General features: G+C 42.9%; 1 protein-coding gene across 6 annotated transcripts in view; it reads left to right on the forward strand.

The window, feature by feature from the left end:
- Positions 1 to 27567, forward strand: part of FOXP2 (forkhead box P2) — a 595587-nt gene that overhangs the window by 273098 nt on the left and 294922 nt on the right. Inside the window, exon 1 of one of the 6 annotated variants that reach the window (XM_084810787.1) lies at positions 27254 to 27450. The exons of 4 other annotated variants lie outside the window; for them this stretch is intronic. The gene's annotated coding sequence lies outside the window, so the exon portion shown is untranslated. Of the gene's footprint in view, positions 1 to 27253; positions 27451 to 27567 lie in introns of those variants that run through there. One more of the 6 variants, XM_084810789.1, reaches the window with a different exon arrangement.

Here is a 27567-nt window from a genome sequence, read left to right on the forward strand (position 1 = left end):
ACGACCGCCATTGTGAGCAACATTAAATATATAGAAGTTACGGAGCCCTCTTCTTGCGTAAAATGGTGGCTTACAGGGAGGAGCGAGCTCCAGGGCTCGCGCAGCTTAGCAAGTGGGGGCGGGCAGCAGTGGCAACTCAGTAAGAGCTCAGACTCAGCAGGCATGGGTGAGTCTGTCCATCCCTACTTACTTCTTAGTAGACATATAGAAGATCATGCTGTAATGGTAGAGGCATATGTGGATGAGGGAACACCATTCATGTTTTTTGGTAGAACCAGAAAACACCCCACTACATTCAAATATAGAGAGATGGTTTTCAATTGCTGAGTAGGGTCTTCAGGAATTTTGATAGACATGTTCTTGAGGAGTACCATTTCACTTTTAATATTCCCCCTTAATCTATAGACAACTAAATATCAGGGAGAGCCCTGACACAGTGAAGGTAGTGATTCCAGTGGTTTGTTAGTGGAACATTTTCACCGAGCACAGCTATCAGCCCCTGGTCTGTCTCCTTGCCTTTTACAGACTTTTCTTAGCACCCCAAACCCTAATTCCTTCTCTCTAAATAAATACATAAAGTTTTGGAGCTATACCTCATTATGCCTCCTCACTCCTAGTATATATGTATAGTTGCCCAGTGTACTTAATTTATGCAACTTACAACATTCTTGGTTTGCTCCCACATGATGTGTGCTTTTTTGACAGGGGCCAGTGACAAGATATTTGCTTAATTTTAAAGCAAATATTTTTGGATGTGCCATTTTAATTTTTTTAAAATAGTTGGCAATCTAAGTATTATTTCTAAGAGGAATGTTGTTTTTTCCTCTCCTACAGTTGTGTTAAACTCTTGAAGCCACAATGAGCTTCTCCACCCACCCAAAAGAAAGAGTCCTAGGGAAACGCCCCCCCCCAGATAACTACACATATTAGAATCACAAATACAGTGCACTATGTATGGTAGTTAAGTCTGATGTCCCTTTATCCAGAGCAGTCCTTAAATATAAGGCAACAGCTGCTTTTTTTCACAGGAGGGAAACAGATTAACTTGTTGTTTAACTAAAGACCTCTTCATAAAACTTGTGTGTGTATTTTCTACACAAAATATATCCTCACACAGAGACAGACACACACACACATATAAAGTATAGGGTCAGAAACCAGTGCATGTACTGTACTTTAGAAGTGACGATGCACATTTTATTCTTATGGGGATATGGAAACAGTAATGTGTGAAGCAACTCTACATCTAATACGCTGTTAATAAAGCCATAGAGTGAGGGCAGACTTTTCCTTTCTTTTCTAGCACCTCCCTTTAAGGTCTCCGAGGAAAAGAGGCTACCAGTGAGGTGTTAATGGCTCTGGAAGAGGTGTAAATGGCTGCTAAAGGGTTCTTAATGGTTGCTGCTCAAACTGTGTAGACAGTACAGAGGAGAAGCAAAGACAAGCCAAAATAAGTTTCCTTGGACCAGTCTGAACAGTCAACAGTATATAGATATTTATTTGGGGAGAAGATTCATTACAGACGAGAGGTGTATGTAAAAAGTAGATTATTGGACTAGCCGGTACTACTTTACTATGAACATCAAGACTGGGTGCAAAACCCACCTTCTGGTAAAATGAAATTCCATTTAATAGACAAAAACAAATATGTTACATTCTACTATGGTACCACACCAGAGTCCTATTTAATACTTATTCGTGATATTCCCATGGTCTGAATTCTCGGTAAAGAACACTATATTTTACCATGAATATCTGCAGTTCTTTGAAACAGCAAACCTTTACAAGTCTTTTGGTCAAACTACATACTATAAATTAATGTTTGGTTTATTCACACAGTTACTATGAAGGAGTAACTGGTATTTTCATTATTTCTGAGGCGTTCTTTATTATTGGCACAGTCTAGCCAAGATTAAACATTCATTTCAGTGGAAAAGATTTTGGCTTTGTGACCTGCACAAATACCCTTCTGATAATGGGAAGCAAGTATTTCTTTGTCCTACAACATCCATTGCTGGTCAACATGCTGAAAGCACAACTGTATGCCATTTTAAAGGCTACTGGCTCCAGTAAGTACCGGTAGTCCTTTCCTCCATTGGAGTGTATGTTTGCCTTTGTATACCTCAGTGTATTCTATGGCTACATGATCTCTTCTCAGTTTGCTTTTTTCACTGAGGGGAAACAGAATCCCGCTTCCAAACATCACACAGTGCCAGACTAGAGGGCAAGATAATATGACAAGTCTACTCAGCAACTCTCATTCCCCCCCCCGCCCCGCCACTACCGTTAAGGTGGCAGGGAGGTGGTACTTGAGGTGTCCTTTACATTTGAAGGACTTAATTAGCATTAAGTAGGCATATGCTGGCTATGAGGGGCTAGACCAGGAGGGGGCAATGTCCAGTGGTTGGGAGCTGCACTCCTCCCCTGCTGCCAAAATTGCCACTGAATTTGCTGCAGTGGCGGCAAACCACTGCAATTTTGCAAGGAAACAAAGTAGGGAGCACGCAGGGAGCACACACCTTTGCAAGCACAATCACACTCCTGGGGGGCTTCTGGGAGTGCAATTCTGCTTGCAATCAAGATGCATGCTCCTCGCTACCTTGTTTCCTTGCAAAATGGTCACATTTTTACTGCTGCCATGGCAAATTTAGCAGCGGGGAGAGGAGCACTGTAAAAGTGGCCATGGGGTCTGCATGCAGCCCGTGAGCACAGGTTGCCCACTCTTGGGCTAGACAATGGAAAGAAGGCCCATGGTGTGATCCAGAAAGATAATTTTGTGAGAACCATCACCCCTCTTCTTCTTGGGTACCACTTAGGGATGCACGAAAGTCACTTACCTGGTCTCGCAGCTTGCTTCGTGGTGGGGGGGAGGCGCTTCGCTGCTCCCCCCGAAGTTCAGGCTGGGGGGGAGGCTTCCCGCCTCGCCCGGCCGAAATTCAGGCCGGGGAGAAGCGCCCCATCTCCCCGGCCACGAACTTCAAAGGAAAGAAAGAAAAAACGCCCCTGTGATAGGCTACGTAATGATTAACGTAGCCTATCACGGCTAGATCTGCAAAGTCAGCCGTGATAGGCTACGTTAATCGTCACGTAGCCTATCACGGGTGACTTTGAAAAAAAAAAACGCGTACGCAAATGGCGGCCCCCATAGGGAGCCGCCATTCGCGTTCCTTATTTGGTCCCTGTAGTCTACGTAAAGATTTACGTAGATTACGGCGAAAATAGGGGCGACGCTATTTGCGTTGTCCTTATTTTCGCCGTAGTCTACATAAATCTTTACGTAGACTACAGGGACCAAATAAGGAACGCGAATGGTGGCTCCCTATGGGGGCCGCCATTAGCCATGCGCGCTTTTTTTTTTTTTTTAAAGTCACCCGTGATAGGCTACGTGACGATTAACGTAGCCTATCACGGCTGACTTTGCAAATCTAGCTGTGATAGGCTACGTTAATCGTTACATAGCCTATCACAGGGGCATGTTGTTGTTTTTTACTTTTCTTGTAATGGCGGCGGCGGCCAGTCAAAAGACCGGCTGCCGCCCCTGACGAAGACCTGCCGAACCGCCGCCGGGACCCGCCACCGGGAGGGACATTCGTGAAAGGTAAGTCCCATCCCGGGGCGGGGGCGGGGGGCGGAGAATTTCTCCCCGAACAACCTTCAGAGGACCGAATGCGTTGGCACTCGGCCCCCCGAAGTTTCGGGGAGAAATTCTCCCCCATCCCTAGTACCACTACACTTCACTGATTTCTCTCCAAATCAAGTGACCTACCCATTCAGTGACCTACCCATGAGACATGCTACCATGTGTCAGAATGAAGAAGCAGCAGCCCAGGTTTGAATAAATATATAACAACTATGTTGTGAATGACCACTGTTAATAAAATGGTTTGTCACTGTCTGTACTTCATGCATTACTTTTCCCTCTGACCACACTGTCTACAATCCCCCTGTAAACATATATCTATAATTCTGGGTAACACTTTATGCATCTAGCTAAGTGGACTGTAGTCCGTGAAAGCTTATGCCATAATCAACTGGTTAGTGTTTAAAGTACCACAAGATTATTTCTTTTTTTTCTGCAACAGACTAACACAACTTCCACTCTAAAAATCTAACTTCTTAGTTCTCATTAACATTAATTAGCCCTATCGAGCAGGTTACAGACTTGGAATATAAGAAAATGGTCTTGAATGTGCTGGATTGATCAGATCACACACCTGTATATTGAAATGACGAAATAATGCTGTGTAATGGCTGGCTTGGGAATGTTGGGAGTTGTAAGACTTTTTTCTGTCTTAACATTTATTTACTAATTATATTTCTATACTGCTCAATAGCCGAAGCTCTCTGGGCGGTTCACAAAAACTAAAACCACAAGTACAGCATAAAAACAATATAAAATATAACATACATTAGATTGCACCCTAAACTAGTCTGAATCCAACCCTAGATGTTTATAGTCAATAGTCACATTTTACTGTATTTTTAGATGAGAAACTGTTCTGTTATGGCTGTTGGAAGATGTATATCAGTCATCTGCAGGGATACTATAGATATTGTCCATTAGGTGCCTGCAAACAGCCATACTGCTCCACCTGCCTGAATCTTTGATCTAAAGAGGGAGGCATAGATGGCACAGTGAAAGTATCCTCCCATTGCTCCCCTAGACTAAGAGAGAAATAGTGACCACTTGCACTGTTTTCTCCTTCCATTTTTGTTTTGCTTTGGATACTACGCTGGCGAGAAAATGTTTGTGGACCCCTTAGGATTGTCACATATTGCCAACCTAAAAAGTTATGAGATCTTAATCTAAACCCATAATCCTAGATAAAGAACAATAGATAACCTGAATAAACAAACGACACACAAACACTATGCTTTTTCAACATTTATTTATACACAACTGATTCAACATTCAATATCCATGTGTGAAAAAGTATGTGAACCTTTAGCTTCAGTACCTGGTGGCACCCCCTTGAGCAGCAATGACTTCAAGTAAGCATTTCCTGTAATTGTTGGTCAGTCTCTTGAGGAATTTTGTCCCATTCCACCTTACAGAACTGCTTCAACACAGTGACAGTCGAGGGCTTCCTTGAATGAACAGTTCACTTCAGGCCCTAGCACAACATTTTGATGGGGTTTATGTCCAGACTTTGACTAGGCCATTCTAAAACACAGAATTTCTTCTTCTGCAGCCATTCTTTTTTACATCTGCATGTATGTTCATTAGGGTCATTGTCATGTTGCATGATGCACTCTTCATTCAGCTTCAGCTCATGGACAGATGGCCTGAATTTCTCCTCTAGATTATTCTGATACACTGCAGAATTCATGGTTGTGTCAATGATGGCAAGCTATCCAGGTCCTGAAGCAACAAACCAGGCCCAAACCATCACATTCCCATCACCATGCTTGACGGTTGGGGTGAGGTTCTTCTGTTCAAACTCAGTGTTTTTTTCCCCACCAAACATAGTGTTTCTCATTGAGGCCAAAACGTTCCACCTCTGACTCATCTGTCCAGAGAACATGGTTCAGGAAGTCTTGGGGATCAGCTATGTGATCTTTAGCGAACTTCAGACAGGCAGCAATGTTCTTTTTAGAGAGCAGTGGTTTCCTCTTGGCTATCCTCACATGAACACCATTCTTGTTCACTCTTTTTCTGATTGTTGAGTCACGAACACTCAAATCAGCCAAGGTGAGAGTAGCCTGCGGATCCTTGGATGTTCCTCTGGGTTTCTTTTTTTATTTCCTGGATGATGTGCCAGTTGTTCTTGGAGAGATTTTGGTAGGATGACCACTCCTGGGTAGAGTGACTGTGGCCTAGAACCTTCTCCATTTGTAGACATCTGACAGTGGATTGATGGAGCCCCAAATCCTTAGAAATGGTTTTGTAACCCTTTCTAGACTGAGCAGCAGTGCTGCTTTCTGAGGTCCTCAGAGATGGCTTTTGATTGTGGCATGATGTGTTTCTACACAACTGCATGGTGAAGATCATACTCACAAAGTTTCCAATCCTTTTATAGGGTGGGGCCACCGAAACTCACCCCTGAAGATATACATCATTCCTTAAACACCTGATTCTAACTATTCCCTTTAATTGAGCTGATGCAACCAGGGGTTCACTTACGTTTGCACATACTGTGACTCTAAGTACTCATTGTTTGCCTAATTTGTACATCGTTTTATTTCACAAGACATGGAATTGGTTAATATAAACCCTATTTGATATTTAGAAAAGGACTGGTTTTGATTCACAAAGGCTATCATGGTAAAACTATGGAATTTCTGTAATTATCATTAGGGTTCACAAACTTTTTCTCACCGCTGTATAGTCTGAATTTTTTTTGGAGAGTTTAAATGCAGCTTTTGCATGATAACCCAGTATTAAGGTTAGCTGGATGATCTCAGCAGAAATTAGTTTGATGCTTTGGGGTGTGTGGCCTGAATTAATTTTAGTGAGAGTTTTGAATTAGTTCTGGTTTTGATTTTTAAATGAAGTTTGCTGTATTGGGATGTGTGTTGATTTTTAAATGATTTTCTGTTAATAGCCAGTGTGATTCGGTAGGGCTTGCTGAATGGCCTTGGGCAAGTCACTATCTTTCAGCCTCAGTTCCACATCTGTGAAACAGGAACATTAAATAACTACCTCATAGAGTTGTTGTGAGGATCTGTAAAGCAATATGTATGCTAAAAGAAAGAAGAAAGACTTTGCTGTTTTGGGAAGTTAGTTTCTGTAACTTGGAAAGGGAAATAGACTGCTGTATAATTTAAAAGCATGCTTTTTCTTTTCTTTTTTGGGGAAGGCCATGGATTATATAAATTCTATGTATGTGTAAATGATGTACAGCATTACCTCCTTAATTTATTTTGGAAAATGCAGTTTGGTTAATATGGTAATCCCTTGAAATACTTCCTTGTGTCTCATATGAATGCCTTAGTAGGCTTTAGGAGTCTTGATCTTTATGTGTTAGTAGGATTGCTGCCTAATAGCTTTTTATAATAGGTGGTAAAAATAGATGACTTTCAGTTTTCAAGAACCAAGACTCTGTAATGTACATTTTTGTGTTTAGTACTTGCAATATTTGATTCAGTTGCAACATAGTATCCAAACCAAAATGTCATTCACTGAGAGCTCTGAGAGCATCACCAGAGTTTTGGAGCACCGGTCTTCACTGTATGTATGTGTGACTGTTAAGTCCTCAGTTCAGTATGATGTATAAAGAAGTAACTCAAACATTGTCTTGAAAGCCAGGACTTGAAAATTTGAAATATGAAATCTTCCCACTGTGCAAATTCTTCATATTTAAAGAAGCTGTTACTTAAAGTCTTAGGATGGAGCAGACTGTGATGGTCAAAATTCCAACTGTGCACTGTTTGCACCACCATCAGAGGAGAATGCCCTGCTCCTGAGTTGGGATGGGGACAGAACAGAGGTAAGTCTGGCACTGTGTAAGATCCATAGCCATTTGCATTACTTACTGCATCACAAGAGGAAGGAAGGGAGAAAGGGGCATTAATATTGTATTTATTTTAAATTTATTTTATATTTGAACTGTAAAGCTCCTTGGGAGGCCTGATAGGTTGGAAGCAGAAGGTTACACCAACTCTTTTCTCTGTCAGCATCCTAGTACTTGAGTACATCATTTCATACCACTCTTCATAACCACTGCTGGCATGTGTAGGGTCATAAAATTAAAAACAACAATAATAAAAAATGAAGACTATCCCTGCCTCAGCAAGAAATAATAACTGACAAATAAAAATCACAGGTACTTTCAAGCTGAGCTCCTTATCTAAGTTTTGACAAAATGACCTGTATTGAACAACTGAACCTGACTAGGGGTGTATGGATTTCCCACCATCTGTTCCAGTGGGGAATCCGTGTGTGGGGGGGAGTGATCCGTTCCTCCCCCCTGGAATCCTCCAGAGCGGTTCTGCTTCGCTCAGATTTTGGGGGGGGGGACTGTCTTGGGGGTGCTTACCTTCCCTCCTGCCAGCCAGACTCATTCGCCTCCTCCCTGTCCCTGCCAATTGCCTTTTTAAAAAAAGTATTTTTCTTAAAAAAGGCAATTGGGGGGGGGATATGCCCATAGACTTACACACAAATAGAGTCATGAATCTTGTGTATAAGTCTATGTGTCCATAGGCTAATACGCAAGATTCACCGCTCTATTTCGTGTATAAGTGTATGGGCACATCCTGCTGATCGCATGTGCCCATAGACTTATACGCAAAATAGAGTGGTGAATCTTGCGTATAAGCCTATGGACACATAGACTTATACGCAAGATTCATGACTCTGTTTGCATATAAGTCTATGGGCACTCCCCCCCCCCCCCGATCGCCTTTTTTTTTTTTAAAGAAAGACAGGTTTTTTTAAAGGCAATTGGTGGGGACAGGGAGGAGGCAAACGCTTCTGGCTGAAAGAAGCAGCGGAGTGCCGTTCCACCTCCAGTCCTCCTGGAGCAGAGGTAAGTGGTCCCGATCCACTGCGGATTCCTGAGGCCGGATTCCAAAGAATCCGGCCTCATTTGAATCCGCAGAGGATTTCTCTGACATCCCTAAACCTGACCAACTCCATTTTCTAAAGCCCACCTCCATTGTCAAACGGCCTTTTTATGGGAGTATGTTTAATATCCCCCCCCCCTTTGAAATGTTTATCTTGTTACTGGACAAATGTTTCTGTATAGTTTAGCTTTTCCTGGTTGGTTTTTCATAAGCCTTTTCAGCCACTTTGTTGGCATATAAGCTATTAATTGGTCCGTTGCCAGCAGAGTTTATGATCTTTGCCAATTGTGTAAAAAGGGGGAACTTGAGTCTCACATACCCAAATATAATTCTCTTTCTATCTAATCGGTCTCTTCCTGATGCTTAGGTGAAGTACATAGTTTGTCTGGAGCTGCCACAGCCTAGGTGACATGTAGCTGACTCCATTTCAAAACCCTTTGAAATAGCTTGAAATAAAGGAATTCCTAGAACAGTGCAAGTGTTGGTAATTCTGCCTGGTATCCCATCTTTTCCCAGAAGCATAAAAAGGCATTTGGTTAAGCAACCCTTTTCCCCCTACACTTGTGGCCAATGTTAAGCATATTTTCTTCCAGTATATGCCGCGTGATCCTCAATTTCTGTCAGACGCCCCTGCTGCCTTCTGAAATCCTCAAGTAGCCAGAATCAACATGCAGACAAAAGGGCTCTTTTCCAAGTCTTTATTTCCATTCAACCTAATGATGCTTACAGATACTAATTGCCTGAGACGAAATGGAAAACTCAAAGGAGCAGCCTACCAGGGGATTCTAAGAGTTAGGAAGTCAGGTGGTCTCCAACTGGAGAAAAGCATGGCAGCTCTCTGAACTTAAGGAGTAGGAGGGTCCCCCACTTTTCCCGTGGGGCATCAGGGCACAGCTGTTGTCGTCGTGCCAAGCAGGCTAAGAGCCTCCTCTTGGTGCCCGCAACCTCTCGCTTGTCTGTGCGCCTGTGCCTCGCATCTAGAAGCTCAAGTTGTCCCTCCCTCTCAATGCTAGGGTCACTGTTGCTCCCAGTAATGTGAGCGGGGGGGGGGCTGTCCCTCCAGCTGCGCCTCTGAAAAATGAGCAGGTTCCTCTCCCATGGATTGTATCTCTTCTTCAGAATCAGAGCTGCTTTGGGACTCTATGGGCTCAGATCCAACCCTGACAATTTCCTTTAAAATAATTTCCATTTTCCTTGTAATTTCAGCATTCTTTTCTACCACCTGACTATAGGGATGTACAAAAGTCACTTACCTTTTTGCAGGGGTGCTTTGCGGTGGGGGGGAGGCGCTTCGCTTCTCCCCCCGAAGTTCAGGCGAGGGGGGGGAGCCGTCCTGCCTCGCCCGGCCGAAATTCAGGTCGGGGGGGAGGCTTCCCGCCTCGCCCGGCTGAAATTCAGGCCGGGGAGAAGCGCCCCATCTCCCCGGCCGCGAAACAAAGTCTAAAAAACAAACAAACCCTGTGATAGGCTACGAAACGATTAACGTAGCCTATCACGGCTAGATTTCCAAAGTCAGCCGTGATGGGCTATGTAAATCGTTTAAAAAAAAACTTTGGAAAAAAAAAAAAGCGCGTATGCAAATGGCGGCGGCCTATGGGCGCTGCCATTTGCATTCCTTATTTGGTCCCGGTAGTCTGCGTAAAGACTACGTAGACTACCGGGACCAAATAAGGAACGCAAATGGCGGCGCCCATAGGCCGCTGCCATTTGCGAACGCGCTTTTTTTTTTTTTCAAAGTCACCCGTGATAGGCTACGTAACGATTAACGTAGCCTATCACGGCTGACTTTGGAAATCTAGCCGTGATAGGCTACGTTAATCGTTACGTAGCCTATCACGGGGTTTGTTTGGGTTTTTTTACACTTTATAATGGCGGTGGTGGCAGCCGGTCGGAAGACCGGCTGCCACCCCCGCCCCCGACGAAAGGCTGACGAACCGCCGTTGGGACACGCCGCCGGGAGGGACATTCGCCAAAGGTAAGTCCCATCCTGGGGGGGGAGGCGGGGGGGCGGAGAATTTCACCGCCGATTTCGGGGGGCCGAATGCGTTGGTGCTCGGCCCCCCGAAGATTCGGGGAGAAATTCTCCGCCATCCCTACCTGACTATCATTTTCTTAATGCTTTGTTTGTGCTACCCTATAAATACATATTTAGGGGGTTTCTTTTTATAAGAGAATGTGGAGCCTACAGACATTCAGGGTGGTGGCAAGTCATAGTCTATTGAGGTTTTGGACCTTTGGGGGAAACAGGCTGGGGCAAGATGAAAAGGTGGGAGAGGGAAATATCTTGCTTGCCCAGGTAACATGTAGTTGGCATGGACAGAGTTGGTTTAATCTTTGTTATACCATAAGTTAAGAAAACCTGAGCTGCTTCAGTCATGCTGTGTGGGAGGATGAATAAACCATGGTTTATCCACATCCAGAATAAACGATTAATAGTACCTGTGGCTTTTGTTCTTCTAGTTCTTTGTTTTGCTCTGAGCTGACAAGTTAACATACAAATGTCAGAGCTAGGGAATAATTCCTCAGGTTGGTAGCCATTAGGCATTCGTTGGTTATGTAGCTATTTTGTTTCTTAGTTTTGAGGATCTGTATTAGAACTTTAATTGGATTGTGTCTTCAAGGATTATAAACTAAAGTCTTCCTGATATCCATGTTGTTCATGAATGATTTCCTCCCTCTCTTCAGAAGTAGCCATTATTAAGATGTGTTGAACAGTCAGTATATGTGAGTTTTTCGAGTTTGACCAGTACAGATAGACACAACATGGAAAAATAGGTATGTCTTTGCTTTTATGAGAAGAATTGTTTCCTTGATCTAACATTTGAGAGGTATCCATAGTAATAGGCAGAGTTTGTATCCTAATTTTGATAAAGATTTTGGGTGAATACAGATTATCACTTGCCATGGTCTGCACGTAGCCATGCAATATGCCAGTCCTCTTTTGATTCTTTTCCAAGTAGTATGGATAATTTTATTGCATGTTTGCAACCCATTCAGAAATCTGAGGAAGCAGTGGAGTGGTAAAGGTTCTTACCACTTGGAAGGACATCACATGAGTCTGGCTTCCTTTGTGGTTACATATGTCCCATAAATTACTTGGCAAATGATAACCTAGATTCATCTTCTTCTAACAGTGAGGGTGGTATATTAGGGTGAACAAGTCTGGTTCGTGTGCAACATTCTAGCACTATCTAGGCATTCAAAGAACACACGTGGGGACAACGTGGAGGCAGTGCAAGGGTGTGCATGCCATCCCTGTTCCCAAAGTCCTGCACATGCGCAGGCTCTGCTCCTGACCTTCCCACATCGAGTGGGAAGGACTTAGAAATCCCCCCTCCAATGAGCAGAAAACCTGCATTATCATGGCTTCTGTGGCAGAGAGGATTCTGTGTTTCGTGAATAGACTTAGAATCCCCCTTCAGCCCTTCCTGCTCAATGTAGGAATGTTTGGGGTGGAGTGGACAGGTTGTTGGGGGCAGGGCTAGCATGCACCCCTCTCATGCACCCTCTTCATGTTTAATGCCCACTCATGTTCTTTGAATGTCTACATAGGGGATCTCTGTGTGTAATATGAATGTTTTGTATCCTCTGTACCGAGGATTTAAATACGTTGCTATTTAGAATTAAATGGCGTGTTACGAGTCTTAAAGATAATGGAATCTTTCTTGTATCTGTTTTACCATTATTGGTCATCAGATTTCTTGCAGTTAAGAAAAAAAAGGTTAAACTTGCTAAGCTTCCTCAAAGTCTTTGTAAACAGGTGCCACTCCAGTGGCTTAAATTAAAGACACCTGCTTATGTTCGTCCACAATTTCTAGTTTTTAGAACAATAGTAATAACGATGTCAACTATTCTGTTGCCAAATCCTGTCAAAACATTTCTCTTTCTGCATATCATCATGACCTTGCTAAATGTATATACTAAAACAAAATATTTCAAAACAATCATAGGAATAGTATTCCTTAGTTACTTAAATATGCAGAACCTGCAGAGGGAGCTCAAATCATTTATTTTGGGGGGCCTCAAATCTTAGGGGTTTTAGGCATATACTTATTGGGAAAGGAATGTATCGTTAGTTGTCTAAACAGCACAAAGGCAGATTATTTACTTTGGTACCTGATTTTACAACATGATTTTACACACTTGTACAACACAGCCTTAGGGGATGTTTCTCCTGCCAGTAGATGGAAGAACATGCATTTGAATTTCAGTTTTCCTATTCACTCTTATATACTGAACTCTTAAAAAAAAAAACTTTACTTTTTGTTTCATGCCCTCCAGTATACGAGGGCATGATCCAGCCAAAGGTGAGCAGTTTAAATTCCATTGGTTTTAACAGGAGAGTTATGCATCTGTTTAAAACTCTGCCATTAAAATTAACAGAACTTAAAGTTGTGTGGATCTTGCCGTAAGTATTATAGTTAAAATTAGATATCATGCAGGGCCGCTTCTTAAAATACGTTTTTTAGTTAGATTCCAGTATCAGAGTACACACTACAAGTATCTTGTTGCAATACTAAAAAATGCATACATGTCATTCACAACCTTTCCATTCACAACACTTGCAAGTAGGTGCTCAGTTCTTTTCCAGTAGATGCTTGCATATATTTTGAAGGAACAACTAGGAGTTTAATCAATGTGCAGTAGTCTAAACTTACATGAGAAGCTTGTGTGCCATGCTCAGAAATCAAAACCTGGGTACAGAATGTATTACAAGAAGTGGCCAAAGTGGCCACTTAGGGTGCAATCCTATCAAGATAGGCAGCCGCCTCCAAACTCAGAGGCGACCACCTTTTCAAAGCAAGGCAGGAGAGGCACGGGGGGACCTCTCCTGCCCTGCTATTTTTCGCGGCTGTCTAGCCGCGGGGGGGGGGGGGGCAACTGGGAGAGGAAGCTGCCATACGACACATTGGATGTGTCATATGCGCAGCTCTGTTCTTCCCACCCTGGAACACCCCCCCGGAACGCCCCTTTGCAGTCAGTCCACGCTCCTCTCCCAAGAGTGGAGGACAGGGCTTCTCCGCACTGCCTTGGAGGCAGCGCGGACAAGAGGGGAGGTCAGTTTTCTGGGAACTGACCTCAGAGCGCAGGCTCCGAGGTTGGTTCCCAGAATGAGCATATCCTATGGCCCTCTAGACAGTGTCTAGTGGCCATAGGATTGCTCTCTTATCTACATTATCACTAAACATAGATTTTCTCTGGCCCAATCACACAATACCAGAAGTACTCTTTTTTCATAGACTCAGAACTCTTAAGCAAAGCTTTTACAGTGTTTAAAATTAGTACATTTCAGACAAATTGGTAATAAGGCTGAAGAATGAGTTGCTTGGTTGACTTGGTGCATTGACTTTATGTGGGTGTAACCACCATTCCATTAAGTTAGGGGTGCACAGCCACGAGGGCTGCATCTGGCTTGGGGCTTGTGCATGCTTACATGTACATGTGTGCATGTGCATGCGCGCACACACACCTGCAGACCTATCTACAAAAACCTGTGTGCATACACCCTGGCAATCCTGATGCAGATTGCTGTTTCCTTGCTGTTGAAGATCTCTGAGGGAGGGAGAGAACTTCCTTTCCACCTCCTCTCCCAGCAGTCCTGATCCAGATAAACTGTTTCCTCCCTGCTAGCAGTGGCAGCGGTGGCGAGGGGGGGGAGCAATGAGGAAATCAGGGGTTGGGGGAGAGACTTTGACAGCAGTGAGGAGGATCAGGACTCCTCTGGGGGGCTGCAGTGATTGGGTATCACGGGTTGAGCACCCCTGCATTATGTGATCAATTTGCCTTATGTTTATCGGTATTATACATGTTACAGAATTTGTGCAGAAGCCTTTGCATTGGGCCAGTTTGATTTTGTAATGTGTTGAAGCTTTTTGCCCCACATCAAACAGCATTGCTTTTAAGGATCACATAGGTTTAAATGTCCCACTGTTTAGAAGACAGATGGCTATGCTGATCTAATTATGTACTCTGTAAAGGTATGCTAGTGGCAACATGAGATATGCCGTTAGAAGAAATGCACTTAATTTTTCCAGTTAGTGTAATGAAATGTTTGTGGAGTTTGTTGTTTTTGTTGTTGTTGCTTTCATTTAAATTCAAACTTGGGCAAAGGACTTAACTGTGAGAAGTGTATGCAAGTAATCCATGTAGAAATGCCAGAGATGAAATTGTAAATGTATGATGGGATAGAATGAGAAATACTAGAGAAGAAGAGCTTGGTGTCGTCATCATTATGTGGCACTAGATATCATGAGGCTCCATATTTTTCTCATAGAAAGCATGAGATAAAAGAACGAGTGGACCAAGAAAAGTACCCTGCTGCTAATTTCAACCTGAGAGTGGAGACAGAGTAGCTGAGCAACTACATCCAAGTAGCAATGAATATGCACTTAAATACAAGGCTAGATGACTAATCATGAACAAAAACATGGAATGCTAGGAAGTGGAAAGAACTACAGAGAAGGGTGGATAATAATGTAAACACAACAGAAGCGTTCAAGAGAACACAGTTGCATGGAGGCTATTGGATTGGATAATGATGTTCATGGTTTTCATGTATGTATTGACCAGATGCCAGGGGCTAAGAATAGTTGGCTACTCATTGTAGCTTGGGCATGATTCATGCCAGAGAAAATAGAACATGTCATACCCAATGTCTTCTCCTCATCTTCCCATGTCCTTCACCCTCCAGCTGTAGATTTAGGCAGCTGGGGGTAGGGATATCAGAGAATTCTGCCACGGATCTCAGTGAAGCCAAATGCCAGTGCATTCGGCCCCCCAAAATCCATGGCGGAACAAAGCCCCCTGCCCCCCCACCCCGCAAAAGGCTCTCGAAACAGGACACCTACCTGCTGCTGTTCGCACTGTGTTGTGAATGGTGGCCGCATCCACGGTCGCCATTCGCTTCTTCACTATCGCCATTTGTGTCCCTGCGGAAGCTGTGATAGGCTGTGTAAGTATTTACATAGCCTATCACGGCAAAATACAGAGACGCAAATGGCGGCAGCTACAGCAGCCGCCATTTGCGTCCCTGCAGGCTGCCCAGCGGCCAGATGTCCAGCTGCAGACGGCCCCAGCTGGAGGCTCCGCAGTATCGCCGCGGTGTGGAGCCGGCTGGAGAGAATTTTGGGGAGAGGGACAGACCGCCTCTGCCCCACCGCGAATGTCACCCTTCGAAAAGGTAAGTGACTTTCGTAAATCCTTAGCTGGGGGATCCTTATTGGCAGCATCAGCCTTGCTTATAAATACCTGGGTCTTTCCCTCCCTCTAGTCTGCAACAGCAGCAAGCTCTTGGAGGGAGAGTCTCCACTCCCTGTTCCTATAGGAATTGCCTTGGTCACCATAGGTTGAATCCTTGTTTAATATGATCTACATCATATCACATCAGATTTTTATAATTTTTAAGAGAAAAGCAAACATGGAAAGTTGAAACAAAGACTGAAGAGATTGGAATGGAAAGCAATTCTTGAGGACAGGCAACAGCCAGTCTTCCATATAGATATTACTGCCACCCAAACCTTTATTATTGTGACTGTGTATCCTGGATGTGTATAGGTGCCAAACAAGATTAACAAAACTATTTTAACCTGAGGATAACATAATTGGTATATTGTTCATTAGGAGAAGGATCTCCACGTTATTGGAGGAATCTCCAAGGTTGTGGCGAAGGGGCTTGCGTAACTCAGTGAAGCCATAAGCTATGCCGTGCAGGGCCACCCAAGACGGACAGGTCATGGCAGAGAGTTCTGACAAAATGTGGTCTACTGGAGAAGGAAATGGCAACCCACTCCAGTATTCTTGCCAAGAAAACCCCATGGAACGTATCACAAGGCTAAAAGATATGACGCCGGAAGATGAGCCCCTCAGGTCGGAAGGTGTCCAATATACTACTGCGGAAGAGCAGAGAGTATTTCCAAGTAGCACCAGAAAGAGTGAAGCAGCTGGGCCAAAGCCGAAAGGACACTCAGCTGTGGATGTGTCTGGTGGTGAAAAGAAAATCCGATGCTGTAAAGAACAATATTGTTTAGGAACCTGGAATGTCAGATCAATGAATCAAGGTAAGCTGGAGGTGGTCAAACATGAGATGGCAAGATTGAACATTGACATCTTGGGAATCAGCGAACTAAAATGGACAGGCATGGGCGAATTTAATTCAGGTGACCATCATATCTACTATTGTGGGCAAGAATCCCTTAGAAGAAATGGAGTAGCACTCATAGTCAACAAAAGGGTGGGAAAAGCAGTACTGGGGTACAATCTTAAAAATGATAGAATGATCTCAGTACGAATCCAAGGCAAACCATTCAACATCACAGTCATTCAAGTCTATGCCCCAACCACTGAGGCCGAAGAAGCTGAGGTTGATGGGTTCTATGAAGACCTACAACACCTTCTAGAACTAACACCAAAAAAAGATGTCCTCTTCATCATAGGGGATTGGAATGCTAAAGTAGGAAGTCAAGAAATCACCGGGATAACAGGCAGGCATGGCCTTGGTGTACAAAATGAAGCAGGACAAAAGCTAATAGAGTTTTGCCAAGAGAACATGCTGATCATAGCAAACACTCTTTTCCAACAGCACAAGAGGCGACTCTACTAGGGATGGCGGAGAATTTCTCCCCGAAACTTCGGGGGGCCGAGCGCCAACGTGTTTGGCCCCCCGAACAAGTTTCGGGGAGAAATCCTCCGCCCCCCCGCCCCCCGCCCCCCCCCCCCGGGACGGGACTTACCTTCCCTGAATGTCCCTCCCGGCGGCGGCTCCGGCTGGCGGTTCGTCCGGTGTTCGAGCGGGGCGGGAGCGGCAGCCGGTCTTTCGACCGGCTGCCGCCCCCGCCATTGCAATGAAAGAAAAAAAAAAAAAGTCCCCTGATAGGCTACGTGACGATTCACGTAGCCTATCACGGCTAGATCTGGAAAGTCAGCCGTGATAGGCTACGTGAATCGTCACGTAGCCTATCACGGGTGACTTAAGGTATTTAAGCTATTTGCGTTGCCCTTATTTTCGCCGTAGTCTACGTAAAGATTGACGTAGACTACAGCAACTAAATAAGGAACGCGAATGGCGGCTCCCTATGGGGGCCGCCATTCACGTACGCGCTTTTTTTTTTTTTTTTTAAAGTCACCCGTGATAGGCTACGTGACGATTCACGTAGCCTATCACGGCTGACTTTCCAGATCTAGCCGTGATAGGCTACGTGAATCGTCACGTAGCCTATCAGGGGACTTTTTTTTTTTTTTTTTACTTTCGTGTTCGCGGCCGGGCGAGGCGGGAAGCCTCCTCCCCGGCCTGAATTTCAGCCGGGCGAGGCGGGAAGCCTCCCCCCCAGCCTGAATTTCGGCCGGGCGAGGCGGGAAGCCTCCCCCCCCCAGCCTGAACTTCGCGGGGGGAGCAGCGAAGCGCTCCCCCCCACCGCGAAAAAGCTGCGAGAAAAGGTAAGTGACTTTCATTCACCCCTAGACTCTACACATGGACGTCACCAGATGGTCAATATCGAAATCAGATTGATTATGTCCTTTGCAGCCAAAGATGGAGAAGCTCCATACAGTCAGTAAAAACAAGACCTGGAGCTGACTGTGGCTCAGATCATGAGCTGCTTCTTGCAAAATTTCGGCTTAAATTGAAGAACGTCGGGAAAACCACTAAACCGTTCAGGTATGACCTAAATCATATCCCTGATGAATATACAGTGGAGGTGAGGAATAGATTTCAGGGATTAGACCTGATAGACAGAGTGCCTGAGGAACTATGGACGGAGGTCCGTAACATTGTTCAGGAGGCAGCAATGAAATCCATCCCAAAGAAAAAGAAATGCAAGAAAGCAAAGTGGCTGTCTGATGAGGCTTTACAAGTAGCTCACAAAAGAAGGGAAGCGAAAAGCAAGGGAGAAAGGGGAAGATATACCCAACTGAATGCAGAGTTCCAGAGAATAGCAAGGAGAGACAAGAAGGCCTTCTTAAATGAACAATGCAAAGAAATCGAGGAAAACAACAGAATGGGAAAGACTAGAGATCTCTTCAAGAAAATTGGAGATCTCAAGGGAACGTTTTGTGCAAAGACGGGCATGATAAAGGACAAAGAAGGCAGGGAACTAACAGAAGCAGATGAGATTAAGAAGAGGTGGCAAGAATACACAGAAGAACTATACAGGAAAGATCTGAATGTCCCTGATAGCCATGATAGTGCGGTCACTGAACTTGAGCCGGACATCCTCGAGAGTGAAGTCAAGTGGGCCTTAGGAAGCATTAGTAACAACAAAGCTAGCGGAGATGACAGTATTCCAGCCGAGCTATTTAAAAACCTAAAAGATGATGCTGTTAAAGTGCTGCATTCAATATGCCAACAAATCTGGAACACTCAACAGTGGCCACAAGACTGGAAAAGGTCAGTTTACATTCCAATTCCAAAGAAGGGCAACGCCAAAGAGTGTTCAAACTACCGCACCATTGCGCTCATTTCACATGCCAGCAAGGTGATGCTCAAAATCCTACAAGCTAGGCTTCAGCAGTATGCGAACCGAGAACTACCGGAAGTACAAGCTGAGTTTCGAAGAGGCAGAGGAACTAGAGATCAAATCGCCAACATTCGCTGCATCATGGAGAAAGCAAGAGAATTCCAGAAAAACGTCTATTTCTGCTTCATTGACTACGCTAAAGCCTTTGATTGTGTGGATCACAACAAACTGTGGCAAATTCTGAAAGTGATGGGAGTACCAGACCACCTTACCTGTCTCCTGAGAAACCTGTACGAGGGTCAAGAAGCAACAGTAAGAACCAGACATGGAACAACCAATTGGTTCAAAATTGGGAAAGGAGTACGACAAGGCTGCATATTGTCACCCTGCTTATTTAACTTATATGCAGAGTACATCATGAGAAATGCCGGGTTGGATGAATCACAGGTTGGAATTAAGATTGCTGGGAGAATTATCAACAACCTCCGATATGCAGACGATACCACCCTAATGGCAGAAAGCGAAGAGGATCTCAAGAGCCTCTTGTTGAGGGTGAAAGAGGAGAGTGCAAAAGCTGGTTTGAAACTCAACATTAAAAAAACGAAGATCATGGCATCTGGCCCCATCACTTCCTGGCATATAGAAGGGGAAGAAATGGAAGCAGTGACAGATTTTACTTTCTTGGGCTCCAAGATCACCGCAGACGGTGACTGTAGCCATGAAATTAAAAGACGCTTGCTCCTTGGGAGGAAAGCTATGGCCAACCTAGACAGCATAGTAAGAAGCAGAGACATCACCTTGCCGACAAAGGTCCGTCTAATCAAAGCTATGGTTTTCCCAGTAGTAATGTATGGCTGTGAGAGCTGGAGTATAAGGAAGGCTGAGCGCCGAAGAATCGATGCTTTCGAACTGTGGTGCTGGAGAAGACTCTTACGAGTCCCCTGGACTGCAAGGAGGTCAAATCAGTCAATCCTAAAGGAAATCAACCCTGAGTGCTCATTGGAAGGACAGATACTGAAGCTGAAGCTCAAATATTTTGGCCACCTAATGCGAAGAGAAAACTCCCTGGAAAAGACCCTGATGCTGGGAAAGACTGAAGGCAAAAGGAGAAGGGGACGGCAGAGGATGAGATGGCTAGATAGCATCACGGATGCAATGAATATGAACTTGAGCATGCTCCGGGAGAGAGCGCAGGACAGGAAGGCCTGGCGTGCTATGGTCCATGGGGTCACGAAGAGTCGGACACGACTGAACGACTGAACAACAACAACAAAGGAAATAAATTCCTTATTCCATTTCTAACCATTTCTATTCAGAATGAACATGGAGTATAAGTCAGGAAGGAAGTTCTGAGTTATAAATATTAGTCTAGAAATTACTGAGGAATTTCCACAGGAAACTATGTTACAGAATTGTTGTACAATATTGTGAAATATTTTTGAGAATTTTTAATTTTAATACACATGTTTGTTATGGGTTTATTTTCAGTGTTGGTGTTCTTGGTTTTATACTTGGGTTTCCATTTTAAGAACCCCACTCGATTCAGAGGGGCTGGAATTCCAGGGTGAGTTTTATTTGAGACAACTTTTATTCAAACAGTAATGTACAATCTATGAAAGCTTTGAATTTGTAACATTAAACATTTCAGCACATACCAAAACTGACTTTACAAACTTTGAGGACATGGGTGAAAGCCTTGGTAGTTCCTTATACATTAAGCACCCTTTTCCTCATTATGACTGGCACTGTAACCAAGAGACTTGGGAGAAGTAAGGATAGCAACACGCCGTTGTTGTGTTAGAACTCTAGCCTGCTGCATGTCCTGGACCTGGGGGAAGAGGAATATCAGGTGGATGGTGCCTGTGCAAAGGAGAGAACTATAAGAATATTCTAATGACCAGCAAGGAAGCCTCTTAATGATATGCTTGAGCAGGTCAGATGATACTTCCCGACCTATGTAACACCTTTTAGATGCTGATGACACCCAAACCCTATTCAGACATAATCCTAACCGGTTACACTCACCAGGTCAGTTAGGACGGGATTGCTCCAAGTAGCCCTGCCCCCTAATGTCATGTCACAACGTAGCTCCGTTACACATACAGCGCAAATGTCTGGGGTGAGGAGGTTTCCACACATCTCAGAACCCCATGCAGCTGCATGCCTATTGACAGAACTATGCCTTGATGGGACGTCGGGGAACAAGGCTACTTGACGCGGCCCCATCCCAGCTCACATGGTGATTGTAACCAGTTAGGATAATATCTGAATAGGGCTCCAGTTTTCTCACTCTTAACCATAACATTTCCGATTCTGTCAAAACCTACATATACATTTCTGTTTCTGGTATTTCTGTATGAATGACTTGCACATCTTTCTAACTCATAAGAGCAATTTGACAATGGCTCCAATTACCTAGGAGGGTGGTAATCTCTCCCCCACTGGAGCTCTTCAAGCAGAGGCTGGACAGCCATCTGTTGAGGATGCTCTAACATTGGACTTACTGCACTGAGTAAAGGATTAGACAAGATGGCCTATAAGGCCCACTCCAGTGCTGTGATTTATAGTGAAAAAGACAGAGGGTTTCCCGCTGATATGAGCAATAAGTATTCGGACCTGTTCCTTTGCCCGTGCTCCAAACTCACTTTTTCCTTGTCCCCTAGAAGTTGACAGCATGACTGTTTTGCTTACATCTGAACTGAAGTATGCTCAAATTGTGTACATCAACATCATTTTCCTGATAATAAATATTCCTTTACACCACGAATTTTAAAAACGTTGGACTACATTGAAAGAACCATGAACAAAAGGAAATGGCAGCTAGCCAACATTGTTCTACAGATACTAGTGGAAGATTTTATACAGTGCCAGAACAGGTGAGTTCTGTAGGAGCTCTCATGCTTCCACTTGTGCAAGAGTTTGAGAAAGCAGAAGTATGCCATTGGAATTAGTTTCACTTCTCTTGTGCAGTGCTCTACCACAAGAAGAAAAACAGCCCTCCTTGAGTGTAGGGCACCTTTGAAGCCAAGCCAACTTTTCTTTAAATTATCTGACTCCCCTGACTCTCAAACAGTGATGGTAAACAACATCATATTCATTTTTATATAATACCCTACAACAAGAAGATCATTATGATCATTTAAGAGTGTGTTGAAGGATTTACAAACATGCAAATAAATTAAATTCTCAAATTTGGAGCAGTCAGAATCTTAACAGCTATCTTTGCTGAAAACATGTTAGTATATGAATGATAAAATATGAACCATGACTTCAATCTCCTTTCCCTTTCCCTTCCTCCACCCTCCAAGCATTAAAATATCCTTGAGTGTACATACACACACACACTTCCTGATCCACTGCAGCTGTGTAAATGCAGAGCTGTTGTGTGCAACAGTGTGTTTATGGAGGACAACAATGGAAACAAGCAATTATATGCCACTGTAAACATGGTCTTGCTGTCATGTATCACTGGAGAGGACAGTGCAACATGCCACATGTTCACTACATTTGTGTCTGAGGCAGTCCTGTCTGTGCACAGCCAGCTTTGTGTAGACTAATGCTCTTGGATTTGCCATATGCAAAATAATTTGGCCTTTTGTCACTCTTCTATGTATTTGTAGGAATAGCAACTTTTTTGGTAGAAATAGGTTCAGAAGTGTGTGTCTTACTCAAAATATTGCTAACAACACTTGGAGGAAAGGGATGTATTTATGTGTGTATATCAATTCAGGCCTCATGTCAAACTCATGATTTGCATTAACCATAATACAGAACACCAGCTATGGTTTGAGCATCAAAATGTACAGGCAGACCATGGTTAGAGTTGCTTGTCTGCTTTCATTTTTCATCTGCTCAGCACTCCCCTTTCCATGATGCAGGGGCCACCAGAAGTGGGGCTATGGGCATAGCAATGGTTTGTCAATTTAGACATCATGCCAAACAATAGCAGAAACCATACTTTACAAACCCACCTCAAACCATGGCTTCCAGTTCTGGTTTGTTGGCTGATTGCATGATTTGTCACTTCAGACATCACATTATGTAATACAAATTAAATTAACAAACTGATAGCCCACGAACATAGAATATTTGTATTATACACAAAATCTGCAAGAATGACCTTCTGAAATTTGGTGTCATGTTTTATCCAGTTGGCCCATATACAAAAATGTGATATTTAGCCCATTGAATATTCCAGATACATTATTGGTGATGGAATTTGTTTTCTGCCAGACTAGTGGTTCATACTGCTTTAAACAAGAGTGGTGTTTTTTTTTAAGTGTTAATTAAATATTTCACTTGCACGAATGTTAAATTTAGTGATTCTTAAATTAAGAAAAAATGATGATTAGTATGAATGTATGGATGTTCTGGTGTTCTTTTCTCCCATTTTCTCAGTTCTGTGAATTGTGTAATTATTTAAAAAGTAGATTAATTACAAGCATTGTGATATAAATACACTGTTGCTTGACCTTTCAAACTCATCTTCTCCCATATAGTTTCTTTTGTGTGAGGGATTTTTTCTCCTTCCAGAGTGAAGTACATTATATGCCTTATTAATAAATCTACCATTTCTTAAATACAGTAGGACTAACATGGAGTTTACACACTACTTGATCATCTTATGCTCAGTGGTCACTCTTCCTTCTGAAGATTTCAGAATCAATAATAGGCTGCTGTCTTTGGCTGCTGACCAGAAACCTTGCTTCTAGATCCGGCTGAAGTAGAGATGGCATCCAACTGTTGCAAAAGCTGACAGTTGTCCAGGGGATTACAACTGTGATCATACAGTGTGTGAGGGGAAGGGGGAGGAGGATCTTGACCTGTTATATGTTCTTTTGCATAATTGTTTCTGGAGGCGAAAGGGCAGAAAAGGTTCAGAATTAGAGCAGCACATTTGATGGGAAGTTGTCATTTGAAAACGGTTTGCACTGCCTGTCATCTTTTGTTTGGAAGAAAACAGGCTGTGACATAATACCTGTCACTGCCAGCGGGTGTTTCTGTGCACCCTGGAGTGAAATATCCCAAGCAGTGGCAACCTTTAGTCTAGGCTATCTATGTGGTTGGTGAGAGCTTTTACTGTTCCAGTCTCTTGTGTGCATATATGGCCCACCTGTCAAAGGCCCAGTTCAAAACTGGGAAGATGGAGCTATGTGTTTTGGCAGTTCATGTGAATTCTTGGAAAGTTTTGGGGATAACTCTGATTCCTATAGGGAAGAGAAAATATTAGTTTTAAGATATCCATTCCATTTCTAGAGGAAGCAAGTATGACACATTTTAAAATGCAAGTATTTCACTCTTGTTGTTAGGAAAACGGATTTAAACATTTTTAAAGCACCATTAGTCTGTGTACGGCAAGAAGGTGTTCTTGGAAAGTAACATTTGTAAAGTAAAGACCCATTACTAAAACATTTTCATTTAATTTATCTCATCAGTTCTATATTAGATACCATTATTATGTATAGGGACTTGTAAATTGCTCAAAATCTTGAGCTGATTTTGATTTGTCTGCAGCACTTAATTGTGAGAAATCCTGAGATAGCAGAAAACTGTGATTTTAACGGGCACACTCTGCACATTCTGTCTCTCTGTAATCAGTAAATTATTCCCCTTTTTGCTATGTGATTTAGAAATGTCTATTTTGTTTACATTTTGATCACTATGTGCCATATTGACAAATGCATAAGCCAAGTCAGAAATATGAAGGCTTGAGCTGGAGGTTAATGTCATTTTAACCAGCCAAACTTGACGTACCTCTGATAAAGCTTTGTAGAAGAGACACCTATCGCTTGATAGCTGTGTGAAACTGTTGCCTACAGAGATGGGCTCTTGACACTGTCTGCCAGCCTCAGGCTGTCCGCTTTGTGTCTGCTTTAATTGAAAATTAATAGTTAGGGGGTTGCTATGGAAATGATACCATTGCTTGCAGACAGCAAACCCCGCTTTTTGCAAAGAGACACTAGTGGTATTGTTTGTCCTTGTTGACCTCAGAAGTTCAAAAGCCTGGAGGAGGAAAGGAGATGCAAATATTTTACTTAAAAAAATTAATTTGCATATTTATAACATTGTTTTTGAATGTCAGATAGCGAGTATAGGAACTTTTGTGAGTATATGATTTTATAGCTTTTAAACCTTACGTTAAGTGTGAACCACATTGCTTTACAGGAGGATATTATTATTAGAAAGCATATTTTGTTCTTGGTTCTTTCTAGAGGCTATAAACCTAGTTAGTGAGAATGTTGCTTCTTTGTAATAAATAATAAAAACATTTCATTTCTTCTGGATTACATCAGAACATGGTGGTGCATACCATATGCTATTTACAGATTCTTCTATATGAAATAAAATGAGAACAGTTGGGGTTAAATAAGATATGGGGGAAGAAAAGAATAAAAATACTTTAAGGAAGAAAGCAAATCCTTGCTAAATTGTGTAACAGATGTAAAACTAGAGTGTAACCTAAAGATTTACTTCCAATTATTATGTGATTAAGCTTTTCATTTGCTGTGCTCATTGTCTCAATTGAGCATGTGATCACATCTGTACAACATATATGTGCATGTATCGTGCACATATAGTGAATGCCACATGTTTTATAAAGGTGTGCCTCTCCAGACCAAGATTTTCCTTTTGAGGAAGTATTATAAACATACCTTGAAGAGTGAAGTAGTTTTAATTCAAAGCGGGGGCAGGGGGAGAATCTAACATAGAATATTAAACTGTTCTCTATCAGAGTGCTAAAGAATAAGTGCTTTCTCTTCATTTCAGAGGAGGTGGAGAATAGTGTAGCCTCGGGGGTTGAAGGTGAAATGTGAAATTTGCTGTAATTACTTACCCAAAATGTCTGTATTAAAGGCTATTAGAAGCAGTTATTTTAAGTACTTCTTCCCTCCTCTGTTTAGTATTTAAATGTGTTACAAAAAGTAGAGGCAGATGTTATTAATCGAAAAGGAACTGCTAAAAGATACTGTAAGTCAGTGGCAGGAGTGGTTTCTAACTAAATATTGTCTGAAAAGTATTGTTCAGCCTCACTAGTGTTTTGCCTTGCATAAGTTGTAGGCAGCGTGCTATTAAAGCCTGTCCACTCATGCTACTATTCAGTTTAAAGCTGTGAGTGTCTGTAGTCTTCTTTCTCCAGAACTAAAGGCCATAAAACTTAAAGTTAGTGTAATGCATGGCCAGGGTGTAACTGCTAGAACACTAGCTCGTTTTTGAAACGGGTGGGTGGTGATGGTGGTGGCGGTGGGGAGAATTTTGCAAACAAATCTTTGATTCACTCGTTCTAGTGAGCTGGCTATTATTGAGACTCGAGTTGCTGTAGTTTTACCCTAACACTTTGAGGCTAGCATTTCCCCCTCCTTTTATTCTGATGGTGTCTACATAAACACTGCTAGGCTACCTACAGTATAAAATCTTAAAACTCCATGTGGTGTTGTGAGCTGGTAGCAGATGGACTTTCTTTTGCATCTGCTGTGTACAGACTTGGCTTTGTACTCTTTTCCTGGGGGAGAGAAAGTCTTTCTTCTCTGCTAGTTGATTCCTGTTTTTGTGAAGCAGCTAAGAAAACATCTGTGGCAGGCAGAAAAATTGACAAAGGATTGACAAACACCATTAGCTGAAAAATTTTCCATTTCATTGCAACTATGCATTGTTTACTTTACTGTAAATATCTTAATACATCATCCTCTGAACATGCTGGCAGAGAGACTGGAGCACTGTGATTTCAATTAAGGTTAGTAATTGATGGTATCTAGTGTTCAAAGGCTGAGGCTTGATTAACATCTGCTTGGACAAATTGTCATTGTGAAGTGGTTTCGATGTGAATTGAAGATTATTTCTCTCTGGCTTATCTGATGTTGTGGCTGTGAAATGCTTGTCTTTAGTTTGCTTATTTTTGTTAAAATACTTCCTTTGGCTGTAAATTGCAGAGCGTTGGAGCTTTACCAAAAGTACAGTGTATAATAGCAAGCTTGTCCTAATAAGGGAAGCAAGAAGTATATTTATTACAGACACGAAAGCATGCTGAGGACTTGAGAGACTCAAACTGCTTTCTGTTGAACCAAAAAAAAATAGAAGCACTTACTTTAGAAAGATTATGGTAAGCATGCTGGCTCAGTCTTGAACCTTTGTCACCCCTCACGTTGCACACCAAAGACATACCCTAGTGATTAAATGCTGATTTTGTGTAGGATTGTCCACAGACGCCAAAACAATCACAGAGCAGCTTGATTTGTTTTAATTACTAGCACAAAATGCCATCAGTCTGGGACGTGATCGGGCAGAGGTGTACTCACAGTAGTGTAAATACTGCTGTAAATAGTTGCCTGATGGTAGCTTTGACAGTGAGCTAGCTTCTGAGTTTTCCCTCTCTTTATACTGGGCATTTCGCATCCGGCTTTTTGAATCTTCTAAATTTCTCTCCCCCCACCCACTGTAACTAAACTCCTATGAAGTTGAGACCGGGAAGTTGCTTTCTCTAACCTCTTGAGATAAGGTAGGTTACATTTATTTATTTATTTATTTATTTATTTATTTATTTTCAGCGGGGGAGGGGGGTGTATGTGAGAGAGAGAGAGAGAGAGAGGGAGGGAGGGGAGAGAGTTTAGAAGGG

Source organism: Heloderma suspectum, chromosome 7 (assembly GCF_057233095.1).
Source record: "Heloderma suspectum isolate Gila_16-S chromosome 7, 16-S_ref, whole genome shotgun sequence".
In the NCBI taxonomy this organism is placed as follows: Eukaryota; Metazoa; Chordata; class Lepidosauria; order Squamata; family Helodermatidae; genus Heloderma; species Heloderma suspectum.